This window comes from Calliopsis andreniformis, chromosome 3 (genome assembly GCF_051401765.1).
Source record: "Calliopsis andreniformis isolate RMS-2024a chromosome 3, iyCalAndr_principal, whole genome shotgun sequence".
NCBI classification, from domain to species: Eukaryota; Metazoa; Arthropoda; class Insecta; order Hymenoptera; family Andrenidae; genus Calliopsis; species Calliopsis andreniformis.
In genome coordinates, this window is record NC_135064.1 from 20,329,461 (window position 1) to 20,346,414 (window position 16,954).

General features: G+C 38.9%; 1 protein-coding gene and 1 long non-coding RNA gene across 4 annotated transcripts in view; one reads left to right on the forward strand and one right to left on the reverse strand.

Moving 5' to 3' along the window:
• The window catches only part of LOC143177146 (zwei Ig domain protein zig-8), a 368,390-nt gene that overhangs the window by 257,013 nt on the left and 94,423 nt on the right, over positions 1 to 16,954 (forward strand). The window lies entirely within an intron of this gene.
• LOC143177148 (uncharacterized) overlaps positions 1 to 16,954 on the reverse strand; it is a 128,199-nt gene that overhangs the window by 36,466 nt on the left and 74,779 nt on the right. Inside the window, exon 3 of the long non-coding RNA XR_013001540.1 lies at positions 4,627 to 4,735. This is a non-coding gene — a long non-coding RNA (uncharacterized LOC143177148). The remainder of the gene's footprint in view (positions 1 to 4,626; positions 4,736 to 16,954) is intronic.

Genomic DNA, 16,954 nt, shown 5'->3' on the forward strand with positions numbered 1-16,954 from the left:
TCCTACGTGTTTTATATTAGATATTAACCGATTATGGTTTAATTGTCAATTTACATTCATTAAGCAATGGCCGGTATGTTGACGCAATATAACTTTAGTAAAAAGAACAAACCAGGTCATGAAATAATGGCATTGGATTCCATGGGGAACGCTGCAGTATTGTAATTGCCCTGAAATTGTATTTACTGTTCGAAAATTGCGGAATAATAATATTACCCGAAATACAGCTCTGTGAGAGTATTTGCTTTAATATAGGGTAAATCTCTTTCTGATTACTACAATTTAATTGAAGGATTAATCTATCAATTTCAATGCGTCGTCAAAAACCATCTATACTACATATATCTATTTTCCCATACATGGAGAAATTAAAATTTCTCCATAAATTTGATCTCGTTCCTCATCATTAATACTTTTCATCAATACCTCATCGTTAGTACTTTTTAAACCTTTTCTGTTCACTAAAAGGTTACATAACACGTAGTGTAGACCCACCTGTATAATTTATAGACACTCACTGAACAGAAAAGAGACATGTTATACATATATCTCTTTTCTGGTTTCCAGAGTTATACATCATGTAGTGTAGACCCACTTTTACATTTAAACACAGACCCAAAAGGATGAATACCACAGTCACTGGTTCCCACTATCATCTCCATATATTTATAACGCGATACACAGGAGCATACTGTCCCGTGAATTCTTACTAGACAGTTTCCCAGAGGACCACAGGAGATGTCCAGAACCGGAGACACCTCTTAAGAATCGAATTTCTCGACGGGTCCGCAGAGGGGTTTACTTTGGCCGTCTAGCAGCGGCGTGAAAGAGCCATGGGAACGCTGGTCTTCCCTGCGGGGAGCAAACAGAAGGCTTCTTTGCGGGGGTGGAAGCGTCACGGAGGACCATAGCACACTGCAGCGGCCAAGACGAATGGTTAACCGATAGCACGCGCGCAGACAAACTGGACCGTGACATGCAACCTGCCCCTCTCGCTAACTTTCACCCCCTGCCCTCCCTTCCGTTCGCGTTTCTGAGGTTCTCGACTCCTTTCTTCTGCGTCTGATCGAAAACGCTGAACATGCAACCCCGGAGACTGCGTCTGCAGATTTTTTCGAGATACTGTGAATAGTTTCTGGGATGCGTTCGTGGTTGCATTAATGATAAAAATGGGGAGTGGGTGCTTGTGAAAATTGGTTTAGCAGGATTCACGTATCTATTGTTATTTAATGTAGGTGCCTTTTGAGTGAGATGAAATTTTGACGTTGTGAAGGGGATTTCCAAGATTTAAGGAATTATTGCAGGTTATCAACTGGAGGCATTAATTATGCGCATTTATGGCTATGGCCTCTAATCTCGAATGCATTAATGATCCATGTAGATACTTCGTTGAAATCCTATTTGTATGTTGGATAATTTCAGATTCATGATTATCATACATACGCATAGAATTTACTATTTTTTTAGAATTCAGTATTGTGAATATCAATTTACTTTCATTTGTGCTGTATTATTGATCATTTTGAAATTATATCCTGTCACATTATAGAGCTTGGAAGTCTCAATTATTTGAACAACTTAGAGATTCATTAATTTCTTATTAGCTCTTGGAATTATAAACCTTTTAATACAGTCTCATTTACAATTTCGAAGGCTCTGGGATAAAAAAATTGAAAACTGGGAAATGACACGAATTAGAGATAGGATAAAAAAAGGACGCGCTGTGAATTTTAGTTGCGAACGATTGGTGTAATACAATCGATATCATGCTCGGTGAATTTGAAAGCAGTCACCTGGAAACTGCTTACAGCTTATCAGTTCGATGATTGCTGATAATGGAACTATGCCCAAACTCGAGAGATATTGTACAGAATCAAGAATGCGTGGAAGCACGATACACTGCTTTGTCGGCCGTGATCGGTATGAATACTTAATTAAGTGTCGACGTTAATTAGGTATTACTCTCTGGGTATTAACGCCCCCTTAATTTCAGAAGGGGTACCGACTACCATTAGGACGCAATTGCTCCAAACATTTGTTTCCATTAATACATCGTGTTTAAGCCGAATACTCTCATGGAATTGCTCAATGAGTTGTGTATTCAAGTACCACTTTGTACTTAGTCTTTTTAGTAAGTCTCCTTTAACACAGATTTCAAAAGGCACAGAAATCATTTTGTCTTGCATACAATTAGTTATGAAGGAGTTTATGGAGGAAAATAGAATAGCTTTACTTCAATAAATGTCAAATTGACAAAGTTACTACAATATTAAAACAGGATTCATCAATCAAAATTACTTGCGTATAAACTACCCAATAAAAGGTACGGAATAATCAGGTATTCAATGTACCCATCGTCGGCACATGAAATATTGACTCATTTAATTGGAAGGGTAGGAAGTTAGTAATCAAGATTCTTTCTATTAATTTTGATAACAGTGAGTCAATAAATTGATGAAGTGTATTGATAAATACACGATCCCCATCGGAGGTTATTAATTTACCAAATCAGAGAACGATGAGATTTAAATGTCACATTTCCTCTAGCGGAATTAACGCCTGGTTTCATTGCACACCGCCAGGGTGCTAAAGTATTAAATAACAGTGGAACGCGTCAATGATGAAGCAGCCATTCATGGTTTCGAACTCGACAGTTCGTGTTCAGCGCAAAATAGAATTAAGCTTAAATTTAGACTATCATCGACATTATATGATTTGCAATTATAATCCGATAAACTTACTAGCTATTGTTTTACACTTTCAGAAAAATTCCGTCGATGAAAAAATAAAAGCGTATTGCACGCAAAACACTCTTTTTTCACAGTTTCCATCCATATTGAACACAAAAACGCACTAGATTTCAAAACGTCCTATCCAGACATTATTGCATTTCGCAATGGCGAAATAATGCCGAGTCTACTGTCAGCTCAGTTAGCTGCGCTAAATGAGAAGTGAATTTTGATCATTGCCGACCTATTAACAATACAAATGTCCAAGTTAATTTCCAACTTGATGCATTTTGGCCATAAATCATTTAATTGTCGACGTAATCAACGTTTTCCATACATTTACGACCCATTTAGAAGCCATTAGTACTTTTTAACAGGCAATATAAATTGAATACGATAAAGCGAGAGTCGCTACATTTTACGAGCCTGGGCTGGATGGTAAAAATAGAATTGCTACGAGACTAATTTAAGTAAACAGAATTCTAAATAAACATAAACATCAATACATTTCCCATTTCTCTCGAGTCCTGCGTGTCGTATCAATCCCCATCGACGTCCCATGGATCACAGTCGTCCCTGTCTCTTGCGTTACACAAATTGCGTGCTTAATTAAGCGGCACGGTTAATCAGAGATTATCGTCACAGGACCGAAATAGATTCACGAGCACGTCGATGTTTTACGGTCAGCCGTCCGCGTGTCGTTAAATAATAAGCTTTCGTTGAGGATCAAGCGAAATTCGATTCACGTTGCTCGACAAGGAGCCACTTGTCACTGTCATAGCGTCGACAAAGCGCAATTATTCGCGTACATGATTTTACGTGAATTAGGAGAAGCTTCTCGTTCAATCAAGGGCTTTATACGCGAAAATTTCGATCTTGATTTTGCGCGTTCGACAAATTTTTATCCCCCCAGAGGCTTCGCGCGTTTTACCAACTCCCAAAGTCGACAGCGACCCCTAATAACCATTTACTCTTTACGTCGCGCTCGGTTTAAAGTGAACCACTCAAAGCCCACCAATAATTAATACCAACCATTTCCAACACCAGCTACCGTTTTCATGTTACACTGCCATCAACTCCCGATAAACGCTTTACGATAGCAGTAAATGCTGCTGCCACTAAAGAATCACTAGCGTTATTGTTAACGTAGATGATTTTCATATCCAGCATGGCTCAGACGACAAATTGGTAGTAAATAGTTTTGATGTAAGCTTGGCAAAAATGTTTCGCTTCTTTGGTGATCGCGAGAAACACTGTCAAACGATGACGTGTAAAAAAGTATCAACAGGTGAAACGTCCAGCGTTTAACTGTTCCTCGATGCCATTTTAGTGGTGCCGATCAGGCGTCACGACGCGTTGCACTGGGACAAACATGTCCAGTTAGTTTGTACTCGAGTTTATTTGATGGTTTTGACTTTTGCACGGTTGCGTGATATTTTTTGGAAGCATCCTATTATGGCGATGTTCGAAAGAGATCAAGCATCAATGAGGTTCGACGTTCGTGTCATAAGGAAATTGTGTGTTAACATACCACTGTCACGACTTATTAGTGAATCTTTTAAGAATTGAATTCTTTAATCACAGACGATTTTTCGAATTTTCTGTAAGCCAATACCTATTTTATTTGTTATTTAGATTCACTTTAAACGTTACAGATATTACTAAAATATAAACCAGATTTAATAAATAAGAAAATAGGTATTTTAGTGATTTTTTCATTTATATTAAGCAATATTTTATAAAATGCTTGAAATCCAATTTCCATATGGCCACCGAGTCAAAGGATTAACGAATCGGAGATTTTCATTTAATATAAAAATATATTTTGTTTTTGTATTAAATAAAACATGAAATATGTTTTTTAATTAATGGTAATTCAAAAATTGGTTGTACTCACCATTGCTGCGCGAGGAGACCAATAAAGTATAGGGAAACGCTTCAGGAAATGCTTCTCTCGTGACTGATGGTTTTTCTAGCTCCAAATAGTCGGAGGAAGTTAGCGGAAACTGAAACAAGAAAAATAATACATATCAGTGAAACGGTAGCGAGTTCGTAGCTGCAAACGCGTCGGTGATTCATGATACGTTCGAAACTGTTTGTGTTGAATTATCCACTTCGTTAGTTATCTAAACTCCTGAACATGAGGGAAGCTCATAAATCTCGGAAAGTATACTTGGTTCAAATCATTTGTCACAAATGTAGAATATAGAGAAACGTCCAACAGTTATCATATATCTATGAATAATTATTTGTAGTTTTACGATGGGGGGTAAGAGTATTGGGCAACAGGTTACTGGATCACTGAGACATTAAGGCATTAAGTACTACGTAAAATATTGAAGCTTTAATTCATGGAATTAATGAATCTATTTAGATAATGTTGGAATATGGGTGCATTGTGATTTAGAGGCATGAAGGTATTAGGGTAATAAGTAATGGAGTAATGGAGTAATAAATCATCGAACAATAATGTGTCATGAGACACTGAAGCACTAGGGTATTCATAAATTAGACTACCTGGTTATTAAAATTGGATATTGAAGTATTGAGGTAGTACTACCCTGAAAAATTAAAATATTCTCATACCAGAATACTGGAATAAAAACCAAATTTGTCACTTGACGTACATGTATCTATGGGTACACTCACACCAGTGTTCCTATTCATATTAAAAATGAATTTTAATTAAAACTGTCGAACTTTTTTTTAATCTTACATGTTAACGAGTAAGCTCAAATAAAAACAAAATTCCTCAGTTCACGTGGAAAAGTTCTTTTTTTATAAATCACTTTTATACGAAGTCACAGAATGAAATACAAGCACAGAAATATGGATAAGTTCTCTATTCAGACACAGTTTCTCACGACTAACACGGTCAACGTCTCAACCACTTGAGCGGTTCCGCGCGAAGAAAGAAGTTCGATAAGTTCCATTTAATGCATCGCGTGCACTGGCGTCACAGGCATCCTTTATTAATACTCGTTTATTAAAACCCGTATAAAACTCGCCGTCTACAGTGTCGCCGCGGCAGTCGAATTACGGGTCACGCGTACGTAGGAGTGCCAGTAGATATAATTTATAGCGACGTTAATTATATTTTAATAGCACTTCGCGCGGCATAGCTGCGCGCGATAATATCACGCTGGCTCCCGGTCTCGGTTATCTGTTGACACGCTTTTTCATCGCGCGAAACATCGAATATTCACCGCGATCCCCTGCCCTCGGTCGTCTATTTTTCAGAATCCCCGAAAAATCACACGGCCACGTCGCCAGTCGAGCTCGTTCTCCCACCCCCTATTTTTTTTTTTCACACCGCCGTTTCAACTCGTATCGCGCGTTCTCTACGAAAATATTTCATCGCGCGAATTAATCACAGAAACAGTGGGCGAGCAATTAATTATACCAGTCCTTTAACAAATTTTATACCATTCGTCGCTTTCACCGAGCGCGAGCCCGCGCCCCTTCCCTTACCACTCAGATGAAAATCATGGGGAGCATCAGGCGCGATTTTATCGTGTTTTTCGGTGAACGCGTTGGGGATTCCGCTGACAACGCCTCTATCCGTTTATTCGGCTGTGAACGCAACGAAATTAACGTAACCTCGTTCCCTTAATCGGCCCATTTACACGACCGCCGAGTGCGTGCGTCGAGATTTCGCGCGCGTGCACCCGGCTGGACCGAGGCAACGAGGAAATCTGTTTGGAAGCTGGCTGAATAATTGCTTTCGTTCGAGTCTGGTATAACGATAATACCTATTGATAATATTTCAGGGGCTGTGAAAATCTGGGGATGATCTGGTGCGACATTTCGGGGAGAAAAGTTTCGCTGAAATCTTCTTTGAGATTTAGGAGTTTGAGACTTAGTAGTTGCTTTGGTTTTAATCGATATTGATAGGTATTGTATGAATCAAATTTTTATTCTAACTTTTCTAGCTTTTCTAAGGTTTTTACCTTTACTGTGGATATATTTTATTATTCTAGATAGAAATAATGTTAGTGAAACTTTTGTGTATATTCATGGCCTTTATCTGGAAACTTCAGAAAATATGAACACTGTATTAATTGGAATATTTGTATTTGTGGGTGGAATAATAATTTCTATAAGTGTAACGTGTCTGAAGGGCTCTGTTTGCGCTCAATTTGCAGTGTTCCCCAATTTTTCCTGAAGTATGACACAAAATTACGTTCCGCCAGCGAATTAAGCGTGTTTGCCAGCTCTATTACTTCCTTCTGCCTCCCGTTTCACAATACACAAAGAACGTGGGACGACGCGAGCGGAATGAAAAGGAGGGACACGTACAGCTTGCGAACGATGCGAGATATTACTCTGAACGTGGAAGTAGAACTCGGATTACCAAAGGGATATATTCTGTGGAAACGTTGAATATCTGTCATATATATTCGCGGGCGAACAGTCATGGCGATAAATCCGAAAATCGGATCGCGACCCATAAACATTGATGTAACTGAACCTTTGGATCCCGAATGAACATTTTCGTGCATGTAAAAAGCTCGGGTGAGCTTGATTTCAAGCTCTTTGAGGCTTGGTGCTGGTTCTGTTAAATTTGGTTTTAGTTTTCTATGCACATACCATGAACTGGACTAAAAAGGCACCAGCTCTGATAAGATAACAAAATATAGCCAAAAGATAGGAGATCTGAAATTAATTAAATTACACATGTTGGAGTATATTCTACGTGATACCTAATAAATATGATGAAGAAATGTGGGAGATTTTTTTAAGAGTCTTAACAAACTTCAAACAGTGAAAAGAATTTATATGCAGAAGAGGAGTCAAGTTTCTGCAGTACACATTACACAATATAAATAAGTTCTATGAGAAGATTATTATTCTTTCTCTTCAAATACTGAAGTGGACAGATGTAGACTAACATTAAGAGTGGATATTCATGAGGCAGACTTTTCTATGTCATTTATAAATGAGAAAACGTGGAATCGAAAATCAAGGATTCTCAAGAAGAAGATACCAAGAATAGATAATATATTTGCCGAAGGAAGTTAAGGAGGGCAACATTCTTGATTAAAACTGTAAAATCCTGTTACTTAACTAGGTTAGCTAAACGTCTTAACTCTTCTAGCGTCAAGCTTTCAAATTGAAAGTTCAAAAGACATCGGTTATATACCCTAGCAAACTTCTCGGGTTATGGGAACGTCATCGATATTTCAAGCTTCGTAGTCGCCATAAGTTTGTAGCTTGAACGAAGGACCTCGCTAATCCGAGTCACTCAAAATATACACGTATTCAAAGGAAGCACCTGAATGGACGCCTCGACGTAGAAAAATGCATGAACTACCATTATGAATTACGTGTGCACTTCCTCATAGAAGGTACCTAATACTATTACAAGGCACACAGGCGAGAGAGTGACAGTAAACATGGGAAAGCAACGGACGCAGTCAATATGTGTACACGTAATCCTATTTACACGTGTGTATGATTGCACACGCGTGTTTACAAGCGCAGTTATTGTGTATGAGCTGAAACAGATCTACAAATGATAAATGTTCATTCGAAGCAGCCACGATTTGCGAATGAAGTAGGAGGGTAAATAGAAAGGTAATTTTGAAGAAACGTACACGAGATGAACCCTCTATTACAGCAAGTGTGAAGCAAAAAGATAAGCCAGGGAAATTGTTAACTTGCACCGAGATAACAAACGCGATAATGTATTCTGTGCCCGTGTATTAAATAACCCAGCTGTTGCACCAGCTAAATCCCCGTGGCAAAAAACGAGGAAAGCAAGGGAACGCTGCTGTTGACCAGTCCACCAGGCTCCCCTGCCGATGCGAAACGTCACGAAGTAAGGAAAAAGAGGACCAGCACTGCAAGCAAAAAAGGGATGGCCTAGCAAAGTGTTTACGAACATTGTGGTATTCGTGAGTAGCGTATTGGGCGAGGCAACGCACTGCCACTACCGCATCTGCGTTTACTTTGTGGGTGCACCCTCGTCGATTCATCCCCTAACGCCGCAGTTACTGTTCCATAGCTAGACAAAACAAACGCACTTACCCTGTTCGACACTGTAGAGGTGGCCTGTTCACAAGAATGCTAATTTTGTTGTTACCACCGCAGGCGTTGGGAAAAATTCGTGCAGAGGCGCCTGGTTATCGTTGCGGTTTTTCACCTCAGGCGAAATTATTTATGAGATAAGCAGATCGCTTCTAAAAACTGGAATTCAGAAATTCAATGGGAGTTGATTAAACAAATTTGAATACTAAACAAAATATGATAACTTGTAATATTTGAATCTGATAATTTGAATATTTAAAAGTTTAAAAATTTGAATATTTAAGAATTTGAAAATTCTAATACTTAAAAAATTGAAAATTTGAAGATTTCAATATTTGAAAATTTGAAAATTTGAAAATTTATGTGCTAAGAAGATACAGAAAATGGAAATATTTCCAATACGATACTACTTGCGAATCTAAGGATTTCTGCCATTAATAGAATTTTCTGTAAAGTGTTCTCGAAAAGCAACAACATAACATACAAACACAAAGACTAGTGCAATGTGAAATTTTAATTGCTCGAGTCAATTGGCGTGTTCCATGGCATGAAATAATTTAACTGGACTTTATATTCCACTCCGCACAAATTTAACGCATGATCGCAATTGTTTGTTAATTTTCATGATCGTTTTCGGTTCTTTCACCCGCAAAGATTAAATTCACGATGAGAGATTGCGAGTGCATTGAAACGAAAATAATGAGAGGCGAAAAGCTTTGTGAAGGCGTCTCTGGTTAGTATTGGCAATTATTTTTGTTTCACACACGGATTCGCTTAACTATCACTGGTGTTACCAAAACTTTAATATGAAAGCTATACCAATTAATTGGCTCGTTTAATGGTTCATATAATATAATAATTATTTGTGAAAAAATAAGAAAATTGTATTATATATTTTAATTGCACTTTACTAAGATAACAATATTCTGTTTTAAAGAATGACATTTCTTGTAGCACTGTCTCTCACTTCACTGTTATTCCATAACTCTGCAAAGTAATCTCCAACTTTCGTTTTTGCATCACGATCTCACCCCGAGCCCTGCGCGAAATTGGGTCAGTATCTTCTTACACGGGATTTGTTTACGGCGAATAATTGCCCAGTAATTTGATAACCAACGTTGGGAGACTGTAGAAAATTTCCTCCCCGATAATTCGGTCACGCTAGCTGGATTGCAGTACTACCCCTAAAATGATAATACTATTCACACTAATTCCACTGTTTTCCCCAGTAATTAACAACCTGACTCCGTTAAAATAATTCATTTAATATTTCTAAGCGAATAAGGAACACTACTGGAACTACGTTAAAAGCTAAACCTAAGAAAGCCGAGAATTCGAAAGCGAAATATTCTTAATTAAAATTTTAAACATAATACAGTACACTGTGAAACGAAACCGTCAGAATGGAATTGTAAAAAATTTGTGACAAAGAACAGTCCTCTAATTTCCTCGAAAAGCTCCAATTATAATTAACTTTGCATTCGTTTACAACAAACAGTAAAATGCTCACTCTGATATGCACACCCTCGTTCAAAAGTATTAAAATATGAGGAGATTTCTCTGTATCTGACTTGGAACTTATCCTAACGACATCTTTATGTCTGGTTGAAACCTCATTCTACTTATCTCTCTGTGTCCTGACTTGGGACTTATTCTACTGATTTTAGTGGGTCTGCTTTAGAACTTATTCCACTGGTTTGACTGTGTCTGACTTGAGACATATTCCACTAATTTCGATTTCCTTAATCAGACTCCTACAGTAGTAGAATAAGTGCCAAATCAGACACATTTCACGCCAATTTGAAGCGCTTTACGTGCAACTCGTTACTGATTTTAAAACAGTATCCAAATACGTGTGATGTGACCGACCCAGTATTCTAATACTCTTGGACAGAGTGTACATACATACCCAAGGAACAAACGAAGTTCCTGTGGGATCTTACCCAAGGGACTTCCTGTCCAGCAGATTTGCGACGCTAGTAAAGCAGAGGAAACGCCTATGGGTTTCTGGGCGTAAATCGTTTGCATAGAACAACAATATTGGTATGCAAAGGGTAACTGTGGGGGGTGACAAGAGGGACCACAAACCAAGGGGTGTCAGAGACGCTGTTGGCGGGTCCGACGCGGACACGACACCGGAACCTTACGGCGGCTCAACTATGGTAGCTTACGTTGGTCATGCATCATAAATTATAGGCGTTGTGTGCGTTCACGATGACGTATGCAGACGCTGGAACGCATGAAGGACCTTGGCCATAGAGCATATGCAGAGGAACATTGTACGAGGATAAAAGAAGGAACGCAAGGACAAGAATTGAGATGTCGTAGCTGATAACAGATAAGAGGGTTAGTATGAGAAGAGAAACTTATTGAGTGCAAAACAATAGTTAACATTAGTCTTCAATGATCAGTGTTTAAAAGTAATTTAAAAGATATTTAAGTTCCTGACAGCGGAAATTAAAATGGGAACTAAAAGTTATCTGTAGTCTGTAAACCAAAGCTGAATAGGGTAACTCATGTATGGGATAATAATGAACATACAGGAAAAAGATTTCTGAACAGGTAGCAGTAATTAAATAAACAAAAGTCACGAAAAACTGGAACTTTTATCATAATGCACAGGTCTCCGACTGGTAAACACTGAATGTACTGCTGCATCAATGGAGGGGGGAGGTGAATTTCTTTTACGTCAGAACCGTTTTTCTTGACGTGCTTTGGTGGAAGGAAAGCAGGAGGGTTGAGACTGTTATATTAAAGAAACAAAGGGAAAAGAAAGGCGAGTGGAAAAGTAGAGAAATGGAGCGAGGAAAGGAAGTGAAAAATGAAAACAGACGCGGTGGGAATACAGCTGAGAGAGAGACAAAAGGGGAGTGGCCTGAAAGTGAAAAGGGAGAGAGAGAGAGGGAGGACATTAGATACATGGAATACAGAAACGAGAATGAATTGCATGAAATAAGGGAAGCGGTCACAAAGAAAAGAGAAAACTGTCTGCAAGTTGTGGCACCCTTCCCGGACGATATTACTGTGCGATAATGCATGCACGATAGAATATTCATTCATATAGATAGACGTGTGTGCAGAAATGCTCCTGCACGATGTAAAAGAAGAGAAATGTTATCTCTCGACCTCATCCTTTGAGACTGAATAAAATTTAATTAGAATACCTCTACGCTCTATGTGAGCGTCTGTGTTCTTCAAAAACTTCTGCACATAAGTTTCTTTTAATGGTTTATTCGCGTAACGAAGTTTGTCGTCCTTTGTGCTAAACTGGCTCCAAATGCAGCCAATGTTGGCAAACGTTACTAGCATATGCAAAATATACGCTCATTACATTTACATTCATAGACGTGAATTTATTCTGAAAATTTCTCCGAAAATACTAGATACTAATCTGCCGTAGTAGCCGACTAATCTAATAATTTACTATAATTGCAGGTACGAGGCTTGATTGAGGCTCTATGGAGTCTGACTTATATTTCAAGGCGATAGCGTGGTGGATCGGGAGGGTTCGAAGTCACGCAATGTCTTAAGAGGGTGGATCTCTTTAAATAAACGACAAAAACTGTCAGCCTTGATTCGCGTATTGTAGAACATAAAAGAAAGAAAAGTCTAAGAATATATTAACTTCCAAACTTAACCTTAAAAAATTACTTAAACCCCTACAATACTATATGAAAAATAAACAGGTGTTTGACGCTGTAAGAGCAGAAGATATTCAATATATAAAAATAATTGTACAACACGTTTCGAGTATAAACTACACTCGACTACAGACATTCAACAACTGACCCCAAACCCACGCGCTCTTCATTCTCCTAAAGCTTCACGCACATTAAAAAACATAACACCCATGAAAGCCACTATAGTGGCGCACCGTTCAAAAAGATGATACATGCAAAAGCCACTACAGTGGCGTCTCGTTGAAAAAGATAATCTGCGTGAAAGCCACTATAGTGGCGTTCAGTAGCAAAGAGGTTAATCTACATTCTCCAGAAGCCCAAATCCACCGACATATTCAAAGCAAAGTATATTAACATAATTTTTAACAATCCCCTCCGCGTATCATATCGCCCTCATTTTTCTGAAATCCTACGAAGGAATATCTTAAATCTCCTCTATACAAGATATTCATCTCCCAGGACCTCTTGTGGACACACTTGACACAGTTTCCCATATTCCACACAGTCCAACCACACCATGAAACGACTGCAGAACACACGTCCACGTGCGTATCGTAAACACGCAGTGTCGGAGCGATACGCAGTGGAGCAGGTCGGTTAAGAAGCTGACATCGCTTCGTCGTTCTGGCCACTTCCACTTACCGTTTCCTTCGAGGGTCGCCTCTCATCCATTCGTGTTATCAGTCCATCGTCCCGCTCCCCTTATCGTCTCGGATATCTCGCGACGGCTCAGCGAACAAGAAGTATCTTTTAGAAACGGTCCGACTCGAATTTCGGCGACAACTCGCATTCTCGCTTCGAGAAACGTTCGTCGGGAAATTTCGATGGAAACGCGATAAGAATCGGGTCGAACGATCCGAATGCTGGAGCAGGATCCCTGCCACGTCGGCACGACGAGGGATACGCGTAAACGAGCGTGTCCTAGCTCACCGCCGATTCCTGACGACGTCGAAAGGCAAGCGTTCGAATTCGATATCGGGGGACACCCAGCGAGGACTGAAGGTCTCTGTTATCCCTTGACCGATGCATATATTGATTACAACCTCGACTGACGTGGGAAACATTTCCTGAGGAAGCGGAGGTTTTTGCAGGATTACAGACTGCGAGCTGAAAGCGCGAGTAAGAGCGATAGCTCTGTGGCTGTTAAAGCGACCTGTGCCAGATTTTTAAAGAAATTCAGTTGAGGCCTTAATTGAGATCTAGGATACAGAATTTGTACTTGCAGAAAGGAGGAAGAGTGTTAGGAGACTTTTTTTAGTTGAAAATAAGGGTTCGGTATGGAGGCTGAGTATTTTATTGAGGGAATTTTGTCTTATAACTGCAGGGATGTGAAACTGTTTGTTTTTTGAACCGAGAATTGAGTTTGAAAAGAAAGTGAGATAACGATGCTCTGAAATATGAAAATATTGGAGGTTTTAAATATTATATGACCGCTCGTGAGTTTTACTGGATAATTTGTAAGCTTGTTACAATCGGAGTTTTGTCGTTCAGAGGGTAAAGGTTTGAATCATTCTCTTTGAGCGGTGGGCGTATTTTCGATTGGATAGATATTCCAATATAAATGTGAAAGGTTACGGTATTTATTACGCAACGCCACAACAGGGAGATTACGAAAAACGTGTTTTTAGCACAAATAAAGGCTTGCAATGGTTCAAAGCGATAGAACGAGAGATTTCGGAATAATGTATGTATTCATTGCTTTCGAACCTAAACTACACTTGATTGTTATATATTCTATGACGCAGAAAATGGAACAAATTTCTTTCGACGTTTGAAAATATTTCTGGAGCATATGTGAAAACTAATTCGCAGTATAAGCTTTTTTCCAATATTTTCAATGTTTATTAGTGACCAATGTATTTATGTAGTTCGTCCCCATCGATACTCTGATTAAACATGAAATTTATTGCGCCATGCTTCACGTAGCTATGTATAAATGGTCAAATTTATGTCAAAATGAGCGTTTACGTCGTAGCTAACAGCAATTCCAAAATATTTATTTTGGTATTTGAGTAATTGATATTTGAGTATTTGAAGTATATGAAAATTTGAAATAGATATTTAAAAATTTGAAATATTTGAAAATTTGAAATATCTAAAAATTTGAAATATTTAAAAATTTGAAAATTTGAAAATTTGAAATATTTAAAAATACGTTGTCCCTAACAAGTTCAATACGATAGAAGTCATCACGCGTTGCTCAGCAAGATTCTAACACCCACACAAAATCATTCTTACCCACAACACATCGTCTGTTTATTTCCCCTTCCTTTTCTCCCTCTTCGAAAAGAGGAAACTTCATCCCCCGCAGTGACTAATTTCGCAGATTTCCGACCCTTCTTCGCGCTGCCTTCTCGGAAATATTCCTCCTGCCAAAAAGAGGAACGCTCGAGGAAAGTGGAAGGCGCAAAGAGGATTGCCTCTTCCTTCTAATCTTCCCGCCAGCTTTCCGCGATCCAGCAGACAGTGAGGCCAGCTCGCCACGAGCGTTAAGCATCGGCGCGTCACGTCGAGACATTTTCCACGGGATATGCGTGTCAGCCGTTACAAAGGGAGCAAATATTTACACGTCGCTGACTCGGGATGTCCAATTATCGCGTCCCGGGGCGTTTTATCTCGCGCGCTAACTTCCCGACGATATGCAAAGCGGCTCTATTAATTTTCCACTACGCCCGCGGAACGACCGAGGACGAGGAACGTCTGTATACCCTTGAATTTTGCAGCTTCGCCGGTTCGCGAATGAAAATTCATATCTCGTGCATTATGGAACGCGTTTCAATTAATTTTTAATGGAGGATTACAAGCGGCAGCGGACCACCACCGAGACTCGCCAGCGTGAACGCGCGCCAGCGCACGCTTTAAACTCGCGCGTGCCCGTTAGCATAAACAGCGAACGTTATTAACTTTTGGCCCCGCTGCTTTTCCACAACCGCCAGGGTTGTTCAGCGGTTGCCCTGAAAAACCTTGGCGCGGCGAAACATCCCTCGATTTCTATGAGAACAATTTCACACCACTGAATTCCTCTGCATCGCAAATTATCCGCAGTTTTAGCGACTAAGAGCTCCAACGAAGAAGGGGAGCTCTAATAAGGAGAGCCCAAGGGGTTGAAAATTATTTTTAGAATACAACTGGATACAATTTTTGATATACATGTAGTGTAATAGAATCCTCATACCATTCGTCAAAATTGATTTGACTGAATAAGCTTGACAGACTCGGAAAAATTTTTTTTGAAGATGCTGCTTACAGAAGCGTAAAATTGGAACCTTCCCCTTCAACTTAAAACAAGAATCAAGTCGCTGCGATTTTTTTTCGCAAAGTTACAGCACTTCAAAGTAATCCTTGCATTTCTACAGCACATCGGGTAGTGCCAATATGTGGCAAAATGCAGGGGTTACTTTGAAGTCCTGTAACTTTGCGAAAAAAAATCGTAGTTACTTGATTTTTTTTGTAAATGAAAGGGGAAGGATCGAGTTTTATGCTACTATAAACGGTATTTCCAAAAAAAATTTTCCAAGTCAGTGCAATCACGTCAAAATTGGCAATTTTCAATACGACAAATTGCAAAGTTTGGCAAAATACAGGGTCTTGTTAAAATTTTTTTTGGGGATATCGTTTACAGTAGCATAAAGCTGAGACCTTCCTCTTTAACTTAAAAAAAGATCAAGTCGCTACGATTTTTTCTTGCAAAGTTACAGCACTTCAAAGTAACCCTTGTATTTCTGGCATATAGCACTACTATCCGTTCTGCTGTAAAAATGCAAGAGTTTCTTTAAAGTACTATAACTTTGCGAAAAAAATTCGCAGCGACTTGACCTTTTTTTTAAACTGAACAGGAAGGTCTTAACTTTATGGCACTGTAAACGATATCCCCGAAAAAAATTTTACCGAGTCCCTGCATTTTGCCAAACTTTGCAATTTGTCGTAATAAAAATAACCAACTTTGACATGATGCACAGACTTGAAAAAATTTTTTTCGGAGATACCGTTTTCACTAGAACAAAATCTGATCCTTCCTCTTTGATTTAAAAGAAGAATCAAGTAGCTACGATTTTTTTTCGCAAAGTTGCAAGACTTCAAAGTGACCCCTGCTTTTTGCCATATGTTGGCACTACCCGATGTGCTGTACAAATGCAAGGGTTACTTTAAAGTGCTGTAACTTTGCGAAAAAAAATCGCAGCGACTTGATCTTTTTTTTAAATTGAAGGGGAAGGATAGAATTTTATGCTCCTGTAAGTGGCATCCTCGAAAAAAATTCTAGGAAGTCCGTATATGCCGTCAAACTTTGGAATTTTCAACACGATAAACATGCCTTCAGATTTAAAGCGCTACAGTAGTAGAAGTGCACTAAATTTAAGATTAAGTTATAGTATCTTACAGTCATGACTTCAAGCTATAATTTTAAAAAAAGATTATGTTCCTACGATAATATTTCGCGGAGTTATCATCAGTCAAAATTGGCCGATTTTTGCTCAAAATTTTTCTATACCATAATTTTTTCGAGCAGTGTACTGT